This window comes from Nycticebus coucang, chromosome 20 (assembly GCF_027406575.1).
Source record: "Nycticebus coucang isolate mNycCou1 chromosome 20, mNycCou1.pri, whole genome shotgun sequence".
Classification (NCBI taxonomy): Eukaryota; Metazoa; Chordata; class Mammalia; order Primates; family Lorisidae; genus Nycticebus; species Nycticebus coucang.
Window position 1 is genome coordinate 31114046 of NC_069799.1, and position 15155 is coordinate 31129200.

Consider the following 15155-nt stretch of genomic DNA (forward strand, 5'->3'; position numbering starts at 1 on the left):
GATGTGATAATTTTCTGATCACATTCAAATATTTACTGTATTGTGACATTTTGTCATGGGTAGATGTTAAACATTGAAGGAGCTAAGAAAATTTCACTGCAAAATATGATTCCTAGGTGTAAAAATTATTTTGAATTAAAGGCTATTTGTTATTAGGGAACTTTAAAGAAAGACTTTCCTCTATGTTAAAAGGCTGCTAGACTCCTTATCACATGCTAATAGACCTGTGATAAGGTTATTTGAAGAACAATAACTGTCTCTCTCTTTTTCCCCTCCATCTATCCATCCCCCCTAGCACCACTAGCTACACCAATACTTTCCAGTTTCTCTCCACCCCCTTCTTCCTAAAAGGCATCTTTAAATGCCACTGACAGGTAGTGCCCGTGGCTCAGTGGGTAAGATGCTGACCCCATATACCAATGGTGGCAGGTTCAAACCCGGTCTAGCCAAACAGCAACAAAAAAATAGCCAGGCCTGTGGCCAGTGCCTGCAGTCCCAGCTACTTGGAAGACTGAGGCAAGAGAATCACCTAAGCTGAGGAGTTGGAGGTTGCTGTGAGCTCTGTGACACCACATCATTCTACCGAGAGTGACAAAGTAAGACTCTGTCTCTCAAAAAAAAAAGCCACTGATAATCACTGGGACTTTGGGAAATTATTCTTTTGGTTCCCTCCATGAACATGGTATTTGGAAATAAATCTTTCTCTTATTAATGTTCCATAACTATGAGTTGATCTTTTCAGTGAACCAACCTAGGGGGAAAGGGCAAGTTTCCCTGAGACCCCAACACATTCATCAAGTCCACTAAATCATACTTTCTACTTCTTATGTTGCAGGAAGATGAGGCCCAATGGAGAGAAAGAGTACCCAAGCACCATGTAGTACCCAGCAAAAAGACCCTTAAAGGCCCTTAACTGTCTCAGCCAGTGCCCCTGCAAGTCTCAACCCACCCACCCTACTTGGGTTAATTCTGAGAACAGGTTTCAGGACAAGGAAGTTCCCTGAGTTCCCCAAAACTTATAATTATATAACAGGTAAAACAATGGTAGAACTTACCCCAACCCCTTAACAAAGGTTAAACAGTAATGGAAAGCTTACTCAAGCTAAGTTTGTCCCCATGTCAGCTGCCAGGGTATAACCTCCTGAGCCAACCATCCTCCCTGACTGTAACTCCACCCCAAGCTCCCCCCTGAGCTAACCAATGGCCATGTTCTACATCTGTTTTGGCTTGGCTTGCCACATAGCACAAAGAGTATAAAAATCACCCTGCTCCTCTCTTCAGAGCCATTTGCCCTTCAGGGCGGTGGCCCACCTGCAAAGGTGTAATAAATCACCATGTGATTTATACCTGAAGTGGGGTCCGAGTTTGTCTTCCAGGTGGCAAATGAGTTACAACATTTCTGGGGGCCCCATTGAGATTGAAATGGGGTTCCAAGTTTTTCTTCAGGGTGGCAAATTGAGTGCAACATTTCTGGAGGCCCCAGTGAGATTTCCACCCTTGGACCCCCACCTAGGCCTGCTGCTATCTGACAATTCCAGGGGAAGGCCTCAGAGAGACGTTCCTCTGCCCCCGGAGTCCTCAGATGTGTGGAGTCAGGGCATAGTTTTCCAAAACTTCTGAAACTGATGATAAGGCAACAGCATCCGGGTGAGTTTTGTTTGATCTCTAGAGGTTTTTGGGGGAGGAAATCAGACCAGTTGGATGCAACTACACAGTCAGTTCCCCAGGTAGGGGGAGACGTCTCCCCGCCCCAGGGTCAGGACTCATGCAGGGCTCACAGCAGTGAGTCCAGGTTTCATGCAGGGCTCACCGAGGTCACAGGGGTGAGCCTGGTCTGTCTCAAGTCTTTTCTGTATCAGTAGGATTGTGTAAAACTTGTCAGTCTTTTTTCGTGCAGAGTCTGTTAGTTTCTCTTTTCTAGACACTCAGAATATGGGTCTGTTGGTCTCTTCTCTTCTTAGGACTCACAGAAGGGTGGGTATTCTGTTTGTTTAGCTTGTGTGTGTGAGTAGTTTGTCAAATTTGTGTCAGCACTGGTGTGTGTGAGTTTTTTGTCAAATTTGTGTTTGCTGTTTCCAATGGTTTGTCAGAATTCCTTTCGAAAAATTGATCAGTTCCAAGTTTGGGTGTCAACATCTGTGTTTTCTTGTTGTCTGTCAATGTGTCAACATAGAATTTGTTTTATTCCCTATGTCTCCCACTGCCCTATAACCTACTTGTGGTTGAGACTCTCTCTTTCCAGCAATTAAAGAGTTACTGCAAGGTTTAGTAAAATTGTCCCTCCCTTTGACTGCTAAAAGCTATGGTTGCTATTTTACAAATAGTCTTGAGATAAAGTGCTGGCATTCAGCAGAAATCCCAAGGTTAATTACTCATTGGAACTAAAGAAAAAAAAAACAGTCCTCTTTACCTTTTAAAACTGCAGCCACTTGGAATTACTCTGTTTGGCTCTTATTCAGCTGATCCTCTGGCAACTTTCAGGAGGGGGCACACCAGCCCCCCCAGGAGACCAGCTGATGATCACTCCTAAATTCACCTGTAAGTCCACCTCTGGAGGTAAGCCATTTTAACATGTAATTTTAACTAGTGTCTGCAAACATTAATATAATTATTCATGGTATTTTATTGTGCTTATTTGTTGTGAATTGTTAGAAAAATATGTAACTGTTTGTTAAATTCAATTATTGTAATTTGTATAGAGTCTCTGAGGGAAGGCCAAAGAGATAGGGACCTCAGGTTGCCAGGCTATTGACCTGTCAGAAGCTTTTGGAGGCATGAGAAGCTTCAGCCCTACTGGCCAATCAGGGGCTCCCAGAAAGCAGACATCAAATCAACCCCCACAGTGTTAGGTCACACACAGGCCTGTTAAAAACTATATGAGAAGGTGTTCTGTTTCTGGTTTTGAGAATATGAGAGTGTGAGAGTAAATGTAAACTAAAGAGAAAAAGAAAAAAGTATAAAAGAGTTTGTTGTTTTTTTTTCTTTTTGTAGAGACAGAGTCTCACTTTGTGGCCCTCGGTAGAGTGCCATGGCATCACACAGCTCACAGCAATCTCCAACTCCTGGGCCTAAGCGATTCTCTTGCCTCAGCCTCCCAAGTAGGAGGGACTACAGGCACCCGCCACAACGCCCAGCTATTTTTTGGTTGCAGTTCAGCAGGGGCCGGGTTTGAACCCGCCACCCTCGGTATATGGGGCCGGCGCCTTACAGACTGAGCCACAGGCGCCGCCCAAGAGTTTTTAAAAAATTCCCTAGAACTCCCTGTTCTATGCTTTGAGACACCTGAGTTCTAGTTCTTGTGTCAGCAATTAGAGGTTTCTTCCTCTATATTGTTATTATAAATGTCTGTCTGTTTTAATCCCCTGTTTTTCTGCAACATTTTGGTTCCCTGAGGAGAGTGCTCCCCAGCACCCTGACCAACGTCATTCCCTAAGAGCCCTCCTGTACTAATTACACGGAGAGGAGGGCCCCAGCAGGGAGACAGGAAGGTCCCACGGTGGTCCTCTGTGACAGCAGTCCACCAATAGAGGAATAAACATGCAGGAGAAGAGAGGCTCTGACAATGAACCTACTTTTGTTAACTCCATCTCTAATGTAAAAGGTAAAATACAACCCCCTGTGTATTCCACAACTTCCTTGCCTCTAGGAAAATGAAATTTAACTACTCTCCCCCACTGTTTATATAGAATCTTAAAGTTAATTTAAACACCTAACTCCTCTAACATCACAGACTTTCAGAGAAACTTTACTGAAACTTTGTATCTTATGTCATAAATTTGTCCTGAAACAAAATAGTTGTATAGAAAAGTGAAAGGCAAGACAAAGGTTAAAAAAGTCTAAAATATGTGCGAACTGTCTGTGCAGGTTAAATAAAACTTATGAAGACATTTACATGTAATCCAGTGCAGTTGTAATCTTGTTTGAACAAATGTTTAAACCTCTGATATTTGACAAAACTTATGAAATTTAGAACTCGGCACCTGTAACACTGTGGTTGCAGCGCTGGCTACTGCACCAAGGCTGGTAAATTCAAACTCTGTCCGGGCCAACTAAACAACAAAAAACACAACTCTAAATTTGGTCTTCTTAGAAAAATATATAAGAAACATTGTCAAATATGAAATGGTGATTAGTTGTGTATGGATTATAGTTGTATATATATGTTCCAATATTGTAAAGCATTGGTCTGTCCTAACTATAAGACATTGGTCTGTCCTGACACATACTGTCAGTAATGATTTTAATTCATCTAAAAACGACTGAGTCCAAAGTTCATCCCTAAAAGGAAAAAGAAATATTTGTCCTACTGTCTTTAGAATTTTTGTTGGAAAGTTAACCATATCTATGAGTAATGCTGACCTAACTTCAAACAGAATAGAAATTACTTATGTGGAAATGGGCTAGTTTTGTTATAGCTTTTTGTTTGAAATATTATTGATTCTTTCTATGTTTTGTTTTCCAGAAGTCAAGTAAATAATTTTCTGTCTTTTGAGCTATTTACAACTTTTCAAGTATATACTTATGAGCAGAGTTTAAAATATGTACTTTTTTCACTCTTTTTGATTTCTCCAAAAGTTAAAAGCCTTTTGTCAGTATTCTTAATTCCTGACAATACAGTTATTTGCGTAAGTTCAATAAGAATCTGTTTTGTTCTATAGCACAATGAAGGCACTGGTTAACTTACCAAGGCTTTGGCTGCAATAGCATTTCCAGAGGTATCCAGACTGCATTAAGGAATTAAGGTTGACTTTAAAAAGCCAAAAAAAAAAAAAAAAAAAAAAGCCCTTTGGAAGACTAACCAGATACCCGTCAGTAACATTTCCTGATCTGTGATAAGTAACAAAGGTCACTTGCTGATGGGTCCTCTGGGAATCAAAATGTGCTTGGGGACCTCAAGAGAAGAGGAATTTACCCAATGCATACAGGTATCTAATGGCACAGAGGAAACCTGGGCTAATGAAAGGCTTTCTAGAAAGTCCAGCCTGAGATTCCTTATGAAAGGTTCCAACAAAAGCCAATTTTAAAGGAAAGAAGAGCCTAGATGGCTAATAATTATTCTTACTGCACTCTATGCAAATAATCAGACCCAGTATACTGAAGGTACAGTTTATTTTGGCAACTAAGTTTGTTTTGCTATATTTTGTTTTTAGTAAAGAGAAAATTAGAGAGAGAGAAATAGTTCAAAGAGAAAAAGCTGTCACCCACCTGTATTAAATCCCAGCCTTGTCTGTACTGTCAACTCATAAAATGAGACATAACTGTTTTGCTAATCTGTTAAATAGAACTAAAAAAAACTGGTCAAAAAGTATAGAATTATATAGAGTAATTACTGTGCCTGATTTGCATACACTGCTGAGTTTGCTGCTAGCAGAAGCCAAGTGACTCACTTGCCTGGACATAAAAGATGACATCTAGAGACCATCCACATGCCCTGCTCTGGCCACATATTGAGAGCTGGCTGGTCAACACATGCTTGAAGCCTGAGGAAACTCCTCAAGGGACTTGTCTTAATTGGACTTTTGAACTTTAGCTAAAAGGGGGAAAATGTCACAGAGGAAAGTAAAAACTCATATGTATATTAGCTCATCACCACGGTACTATTCAGGCCTGAGTAGAGAACCCAAGAAGAGTCACAGTCCCTAAGACCTCAGTGGTAAAGTATCAGCACCTGCAGAGACAAGCTGATATTGAGACCCTAAATCAACTCCTTGGACATTAGATCACCAGCAGGTCTGTTTAAAAAAAATATATATATATATATGTGTGTGTGTGTGTGTAAAAGTGTATGAGTGTTGTGTAACCTAGAGAACTCTGAGAGTAAAATTAGATCTCCCTTCATAAGATCTAGGGAAGTGTTGGTTTACCTCGTATGACTAAGTAGCAGCTTGAATGAAAAATCGAGGCTGCCCTGGTTAAAAATAGGTTAAAATTGTATGCATGTAAGTGCTTGAAGAATGACTGAAACAATAGGTGGGTCTTTGACTCCCCCTCATTCATGGGATGAAATGAATGTGTAAGCATGCCCTTCTTCCTTGCTCCCTTTGTCCCCTGGCTATTAAGTCTTTGCTACAATTTTTGTCTAGAGAAAGGATTAGGGTGTGTGCTCCTTGGTCAGAATAGAGCTATCCAAAATGTTTAAAACTGCTTTGTTCATAATCTTACTGAAGCTCAGAGAGTTAGTGCCTGGAGATAGGAGTCTGATACATACCAAATATCAGCCCCTTCCCAGTGACACAGATGAATCAAGGATTTGATGCCCAAAAAGACCAGTGGGGAATGTAGTACCCAGAAAAAAAGACCCCTAAAGATCCTTAACTGTCTCAGCCTAAGTCCCTGCAAATCTCAAACCCCCCCAACCCCCTTGGGTTAACTCTGAGAACCAGGTTTGAGGGCAAGGAAGTTCCCTGAGTTCCCAAAACTCCTAGGAACAGGTAAAACAATGGTAGAACTTACCCCAACCCCCTAGCAAAGGCTAAACACTGGAGGAAAGCTTACTCAAGCAAAATTTCACAAGCCACGTTTGTCCCCATGCCATCTGCCATGATGTAACCTCCTGAGCCAACTATCACCCTGACTATAACTCTGCCCTGAGCTACCCCCTGAGCTAACCAACGGCCACGTTCTGCATCTGTTTTTGCTTGGCTTGCCACATAGCACAAAAAGAGTATAAAAATCACCCTTCTCCTCTCTTCAGAGCCATTTGCCCTTTGGGGCGGTGGCCTACCTGCGCAGGTGTAATAAATCACCATCTGATTTATACCTGAAGCGGGGTTCGAGTTTTTCTTCCAGATGGCAAATGAGTTACAACAGTTTATAAGAGGAAGAGCTTTATTTACCAACTGGGAGCCTAGGGCATAGAAGAATTCCAATTGGCTGCACTCTCCCAGTGGCTTGGTCTTTCCCTTTTTATTGACAGTCAAAAAGTTTCAACCCTTAGGTACCCTTCTCATTGGCCAGTTTGAATCAAGTGGGAGATGCTATTTCAGTCCCTACAGAACTACAGGATTTCACAGAAGTGGAAATTTCCAAGTTCCAAGAAGTTAAGTTTATAAATTCCCTAAGAGCTGAGCCACCATGGAGAGGACCCTGAAAGTCTATCCTTGTGGTCTCCTTGAGAAGACCTATTCTCCTAGACCTCACCTTCTTGGGTATCCTCTCTCACTTACACTCATATGCTCTTTCCCAGTCTTTTCTTAAGTTTTAATTCTCAGGGACATAGTTTTAATATATTCTCAGGTTTATCTCTGGGAATAAAATATTTATGCCCAGCTCTTATGTATGGTCTTGGAAAGAATTGAGAGAGGACACCCGAGGAGTTTGAGTCTAGGAGAACAGGTCTTCTCAAGGAGACCACAGGGATACACCTGAAGGGTCCTCTCCATGGTGACTCAGCTCTTGGGAATTTGTTGACTTAACTTCCTGGAACTTGAAAATTTGCATTTCTTTGAAATCCTGTAGTTCTGTGGGGGCTGGAATAACATCTCCCACTTGATTCAAACTGGCCAATGAGAAGGGTACGTGTGGGGTGAAACTTTTTGATCGTCGATAAAAACGGAAAGACCAGGCCAGTTGGGAGCATGGCCATTTAGAATTATTCTATGCCGTAAGCTCCTGGCCAGTCAATAAAGCCTTTCCTCTAATAAACGTGGTGTTTGGGTGCTTTTTCTCTCCATTGGGCCTCATCTTCCTGCAACAGAATGATTAGGTATAGCTGAAAGGTATTTATAAAATACAAAATTTTGCCACTGACTTTTTATCAGGAAAAAATACAAATTTTTCCTGTAAAATTGCCAAGTACATTTAGGAGAGGGCATAATATAGTACATGGGCCCTAATAATTTTTAAGATACATAAATATAACAAATATATACTGCATATTGAGGAATTACAAGAAGCAAATAAAGGGGCTGGGAGCAGTGCTTCATGCCAGTATGTATTCTCAGTGTTGTGCCCAGATCTCGAAATCCCCCACAAAGACCACTAAGGAGCCAAGTCTGATGCAAAAGCAAAAAAGTCATTTTATTGCAAGCTTGAGCTTGGGGCCCCCGGGGTCTCTGTTACAACGGATTGGAGCCAGGAGCCCTGAGCTCTGGAGCAGGGGGGGGGTTTAAGGTCCCACGCAGCGGGTGGGCGTGCACAGCTTGAAACAAAGGGGGCACTTCTGGATTGGTTAGGTGGGGGGTTGTCCCTGATTGGTGGACAGTTGTCTCATGATTCTGGGGAATTTCCTGGGCTTGCCTGAAAGGTGAAACTTACTGAGTAAAATGGCGGGGGGTGGGGGGAACAAAACTTTAAGATGGCGCTGGTCTGGTTCTTTCATTCCCCCCTCTGCTTGTAAATTCAAGGACCCAATCATGGGTCTGGTACCATGTGTGTCACCTCTAGCTTTCTGTCTGAAAGGGGCCAATATTGGCTTTTTAAGACCAGCAGTTGTATGGCACTTGCACGGTCCTGTACAAAAGTGATGAGCTTATTGATAATGCAAGGGCCCACAGTCAGGAGTAGGAGTAATAACACTAGGGGACCAACCAGGGCTGATATCAGAGTTGTTAGCCAAGAGAGACTTATACCAGCTCTGATTATTTTCTCTTTCTAATTTACGCTTGTGCAAGCTCTCCTGCACAAGGGCCATTGATTCTTTCATTATTTCCGAGTGACCAGTGTAAAAATAGCATTTTTTACTTAGAGCAGCACACAACCCTTTTTTTAAAGTCCAAAGTTTAATTAAGGCAAGTTCTTTGAGGAGTTTCCTCAGGCTTCAGCCGTGCATTGACCAGCCAGCTCCCAGTATGTGGCTGGAGCAGGGCATGTTGGATGTCAGGATGATGGTGTAAAGTTCTTTCTACCTTGGTTTCAGGTGGACCAGGTTCTGATTCCAGACCTAGACTTGGTCCTCTTGATCTTCTAGAGATACAAGATGTACAGTCACAAAAGACTGGAAGTCCTCAAAGGGCATTGCTCTATACAACTGGATTCCTGGGAGTACAGCTGGTCCTTGGCACCCGTCGAACTGGCTGCAGGTGATACACTGTAGACTGCAGTTTTGACCGGGGCTGTCAGGTGGAAGATGTAGAAGTACTGGCCCAGCAACTTCATTGAATACTCCTGTCACTATGGTGGCTTCTAGAATCTGGGAGATTCCTACTCGTCTGTCTCGCATCTTTATTTATCCTCTTTTTCCTGGCTCCTTTCCACTGCTAACTATTCCTTTTCCTCCTGGGAGTAGATAGGGGTGAGCTCCGGAACCCATGGGATGAGGGGAGCTACTCGTGACCCTGGTAGGGCTGGGATGCAGCCCTTTTTGCCTCAGTACTAACCCTAGTGTTCTCTTTAGCGATGGTGGAAGCATTTCTTTGATGTCCACAACAGTGCATAACTGCTACTTCCTGGGGTTTCTATACTGCCTCTAACAACTGAAGTTATCTCCTGCTGATACTTGGAATGTCTTTATTTTTTTCCCAGAATTTAACAGTTCCTTCTCCTTGTACAATGTCATGTGTACTCAGAGAGTCAGAAAAGCATTTAAATTTTTCCCTTGACTTAGTTCTAAGGTTCCAGTCAAGGCAATTAGTTCAGCCTTCTGAGTTAATGTCCCTTGAGGGAAGGACTTAGCCTCCACAGTTTCTGTTAAGGTGACCACTGCATACCCAGCCCGCAGCTCACCTTGTGCTGTCACACAGCTGCTTCCACCTACATACAAGTTCTAGTCTGCATCTGTCCAGGGCTGGTCACGCAAGTCAGGTCTGTTAGAGTACACATTATCTATAACTTCTGTACAGTTATGCTTAGTCTCTCTTCCACTGACTGGAAGGTGCATGGCTTGGTTCAGAGTGTTGCATTAGAGAGTCAAAAATGCCCCTTAATGTCCATTAAGTTGACCACAAAGTGCAGTACTTTCACTCTGAGATCCCGCCCAGAGTCAGCTTATTACCTTCTTGCATAAGGAGAGCAGTAGTGGCTAAGGCTCGTAAACAGGTTGCAGACCTTGGCCAGGACCCACCAGCTGGGTTAACACCCCCCCAGCCATTTTATTTTTCTCTGAGACATATAGAGTAAGGGGCTTGGCCAAGTCTGGCAGTTTTAATGCAGGTGCAGCTGTCAGCCTCATCTTTAGCTGGGAGAAGGCCTGTTCTTGTTTTCCTTCCTACTCCAAGGGCTCTCCCTCTTTTAGTTGCCTCATACAAGGGCTTAGCTAAGAGGGCAAAGTTGGGGATCTACAGATGACAGAAGCCGACCAGGCCTAAGAATTCAGGAACCTGCTTTCGTCTCTTGGAGGTGGGGAGGCAATTAATGACCTGCCTTTATTTCATGCCTAGATACTTATACCCCTGCTGGACAGTAAATCTTAGATAACGTACTTGCTGCTGGCAGACCTGGGCCTTCTGCTTTGACATTTTATAGCCACATACCTCTAGATGTCATAAAAGACAGTCCATGCCTCGGGAGCAGCCCTCCTGGGTAGGGTGTCCTGAAAGGAGGTCATTGACATATTGGAACAGCACACATTCTGATTCCTCAGTCAGGAATTTGTGGAGGTCATGAGTCAGCGCTTCTTAAAAATTGGGTGTTTTGAACCCCTGTGACAACCTGGTCCATGTGTACTGTTTCTATGTCTGGTCTCTCTCACTGGAAAGCAAACAGCTTCTGGCTTCTTAGAGCCAGCCTTACACTGAAAATGGCCTCTTTTAAGTTCAGACAAGTGGGACACTTGGCTTCTGCTGGCAGCAGATTCAGCAGAGTAGAATGTAGTGTTTACTGTTATATCATTTACTAAGAAATTTTAGATAACATTTAATACTACACAAGTTTTCCAGTATAGCCAACAGGTAACTTTTGTTGAGTCTTAAGGTTTCAAAGTAAATATAATTATTATATATAATTTTATATTCTTTGGCCAGTCTCTTAGTCCCATTTAATAGATTAATTTAGTAAAATAGTTGCATCTCATTTTACGAGTTGACAGTACAGAAAAAGCTGGGATTTAATACAGGTAGGCCACAGCCTCTTTTTCCTCCTTTTAAACTATTTTTCTCTCTCCTATCTCTGTCTTTACTAAAGGCAAATTATAGTAGAATTAACTTATTTGCCAAAATAAACTGTACTTTCAATATACGGGGTCTGATTATTTGCATAAAGTGCAGTAAGAATAATTAATTATTAGCCATCTAGGCTCTTCTTTCCTTTAAAATTGGCTTTGCTGGAACCTTTTATAAGGAATCTCAGGCTGGACTTTTTGAAAGCCATTCAGAGCCCAGGTTTCATCTGTGCCATTAAATAACTGTATGCATTGGGTAAATTTTTCTTCTCTTGAGGTCTCCAAGCATATTTTGATTCCCGAACCTGTCAGCAAGCGACCTTCATTACTTACTACAGATAAGGAAATGTTACTGATGTGTATCTGGCCAGTTTTCCAAAGGGCTTTTTTATTGACCTTATAAAGTCAACCTGAATTCCTTAATGCAGTCTGGACACCTCTGGAAATGTTACTCCAGCCAAAACCTTGGTAAAATAACCAGTACCTTCATTATGTTCTATAGAAACAAAACAGATTCTTATTGAACTTATGCAAATTACTGGTATTGTCAGAAATTAAGAATGCTTACAAATGGCTTTCAAATTCTAGAAAAATCAAGGAGAGAAAAATACATGTTTCAAACTCTGCTCATAAGTACATACATTTCTTGAAAAGTTACAAATAGCTTGAGAGACATAAAATTATTTTCTTGACTTCTGGAAAACAGAACACAGACAGAATCAACAATATTTCGAACAAAAAGCCATTACAAACTAGTCCAGTTCCACGTAACTGATTTCTGTTTTTTTATGAAGTTAAGTTAGTAGTACTTATAGACATGTTATCTTTTTAATGAAAGTTCTAAAAATCTGCTTTTAGTCCGAAGGTATTCAATTTTTAAAAACATCAGTAATTTGGTGCGTGGGCCGCGCGGGCTGGCCATGGCGGGCGGTCACCGGCGTGCCCAGCGGTGGGACTTGGGATAGCTGACGGCCAGGAGAAATAGAGTGGAAAATGCAAAACAACGAAATTATAAAACCTGCCAAATACTTCTCAGAATTGGAAAAGAGCATTTTGCTTGCTTTAGTAGAAAAGTACAAATATGTGCTGGAGTGTAGGAAAAGTGATGCTCGAACTATTGCCCCCAAGCAACGTACCTGGCAAGCGCTTGCCCACGAGTACAACTCCCAGCCAAGCGTGTCACTGTGGGATTTCAAACAGCTGAAGAAGTGTTGGGAGAACATCAAGGCTTGGACCAAAAAAATTATGGCCCATGAAAGGAGAGAGAAAGTAAAACGTAGTGTCAGCCCACTTCTGAGCACCCAAGTCTTAGGAAAGGAGAAGATTGCCAGCATGCTGCCGGAGCAGCTCTACTTCCTGCAGTCCTCCTGAGGAGGAGCCGAAGTACCACCCTGACACTGCGGCCCAAGAATCATTTGCTGTTTCAAATAGAGAACTGTGCGATGATGAGAAAGAGTTCATTCATTTTCCAGTGTGAGGGGACCTCTCAACCTGAACCCTCGTGTTCAGCTGTCAGAATAACAGCCAATAAAAACTACAGGAGCAAAACTTCTCAGGAAGGTGCTTTAAAAAAGATGCATGAGGAAGAACACCATCAACAAATGTCCATCTTACAACTGCAGCAGATACAAATGAATGAAGTGCATGTGGCCAAAATCCAGCAGATAGAGCGAGAGTGTGAGATGGCAGAGGAGGAACACAGGATAAAAATGGAAGTTCTCAATAAAAAGATGATGTACTGGGAAAGAAAACTACAAACTTTTACCAAGGAATGGCCTGCCCTTTCCCAATTCACCGTAAGACTTTGGGGGTGGCTCTCTTGTAATTAATCTGTGTTGGCAAAGAAAGTCTGGAACATGAACTTGTGGTCTGTAACCTGTAACAGCTACAACTAGGAAAATTAGAGTGGTAATAGTCACTTATCTAAGAATACATTCAGGTAAACAGCTGCACCCTATTTACCCCTTAAGTGGCAAAGAAGCTGTTATAGTCTTCTGAAAATTATCACTATGAGTGCGATAATTCTGAATGTAATGTCTCTTAATTAGAATTCATACAAGAACCATGTGTGAGTGTTGTTGTATTTTTTTTAATCAAATGCAAGTGTGACTATAAAGGAGCGTAGCTGATGTTTTTTTTTTTTTTTAAACAGCAGAACTTTTCTATCCAAATGAATGCCCTTCCATCAAAATCAGCTGTCCTGGGAGGCTACATGTCTCCAGTGATGATGCTGTTGCTCAGAACTTGCTAGAGGTCTTTAGGGAACCCCCTTGAGAGCTACAGCACCTTTTTTACTGTTTGGGTGCCATCCTCTGAGTGTGCATTTTCTGTTTTTCAACAGCCCAACATTTAGAAGGGTATTTTCTAATGTGAATCATAAACTGCCTTTTCAGGCCTTTCCCCAAAGAGGAGTTCTAAATAATGTCTCCAACCATGAAGCTTTGCTGGAACTAGGGTGTGACTAACTACTTTGAAGGAGAAATGTTTGTTTAGATTTCTACATTCTGTTATGTTTGCTTTATTAAAGACTTGCAATTAAAAAAAAAAATCAGTAATTTGAATTTGAGAGAATTCGTTGGCCTCTCTTAATATTTTTCTTTTTTAGGACAAACTTTGGACTTGGTCAGTTATAAAAAAAACACTTTTTTAGATGAATTAAAATTATTACCAATAATATATGTTAAGACAGATCAATGTCTCATATGTTAGGACAGACCAATGTTTTATACATTGGAACATATATAATCCACACAAAATTAATTACCACTTCATATTTGACAATGTTTCTTATATATTTTTAACAAATTAAACTTGACTTTCGGTGGTCTTACTATTTCAAAAAGACCAAATTCTAAGTTGTTGTTGTTGCCCTGGGCCAAGTTTGAATCCGCCAGTCTCAGTGCATGTGGCCAGCATTGCAACCACTGCTCTACGGGCACCAAGCCCCAGATTTAGTTTTGATTTTGAAAGGTTTATCAAATATCAAAGGCTTAAAACATTTGTTCAAATAAAATTACAAGCCAAAAGATTTTAAAGGAAATACATAGTCAACTGGATCATATGTAAAACATCTTCACAAAATTCCCTTTTATGAGCAATTTAACCTTCACAGACAATCTACAAACTTTCTAAACTTTCTTTAACTTTTGCCCTGCCTTTCACTTCTTTACACAACCATTCTGTTTCAGGACAAAATTTATCACACAAGATTCCTTCTTTACACAATGCCATTCTCTTTTCTGTCTAATTTCTCTTACTCTCAAAAACTCACTTTCTATAAAACAGGATCCCAGTTTACCATGAAGTCACCCATTCATTCAGCCAAACTGATAATTAGGTTTAAAAGGCAAGAATCTTATCTTTTGACAAAGATTCCGTTTGTAAAAATATTTTTCTATTTATACAAATTGCTAATGGCAAAGGGCTAATAATAAAGGCCCTTTATTATTGAGCTTTACCCAGGCATGGAGATTCTGGCAGCATCGCTGTAACACTTGGGAGGCGGGCCTGCCCTGCAAAGGGTGAGGCCCCAAGCTCTTTCCTTGCCAGGCCTTCTCAGCCATCCTGGAGCCGCCCAGCGGTGGCAGGTCACTGGCGGGGGGGGAGGGGTGGAGGGGAACGGTTCCCTGCCTCAGCTTTCATGCAAGTCCCTGACTCGCGCATGTGTTAGACTTCTTGGTCCGTGTTTCAAGATGGGTGGGTGGGGTAGCTGACATGGCCACTGACCCCATGCGCTCACTTGGCTGTTTTTTTTTTTTTTTCCTCGAGTGGTCCCTGGAGAGAAAAAAAAGTCCTCCAGGCCCACAGGCGTCCCCGCCCCATCATCGCCAGGACAGAGGGTTAATGCGAAGGGGGTGGGGAGAGCAGTCGTGCGGTGGAAGGGGTGGCCCGCCACCCAGGAGAGCACTGGCGCAACCCCCACAGGGGAAGACGTTCAGCGAGGGGTGATATAAAGGAGGGCAAAGTAAATATTTGTTTGCACTATCCTGCAAAATGGAGTAAAGCGGCGCAGAAGTTTTGTGGGGTCAGAGACCGGGAAGTGCTTTCAGCCAGGGAGGGGGTGATGAAAAGTTCCCTCTGGAGGCAGGCCAACATTGAAGTTTGGCCACTCCGTCCTGCA

At 42.1% G+C, this 15155-nt stretch overlaps 1 pseudogene across 1 annotated transcript; it reads left to right on the plus strand.

Annotated features, from left to right (window-relative positions):
• Positions 1 to 10938: 10938 nt before the first annotated feature.
• On the plus strand, positions 10939 to 13561 carry LOC128572330 (myb/SANT-like DNA-binding domain-containing protein 3; annotated as a pseudogene). The gene has a single exon (XR_008376175.1). The product of XR_008376175.1 is annotated as a myb/SANT-like DNA-binding domain-containing protein 3 (transcript).
• The last annotated feature ends 1594 nt before the right edge of the window (positions 13562 to 15155 follow it).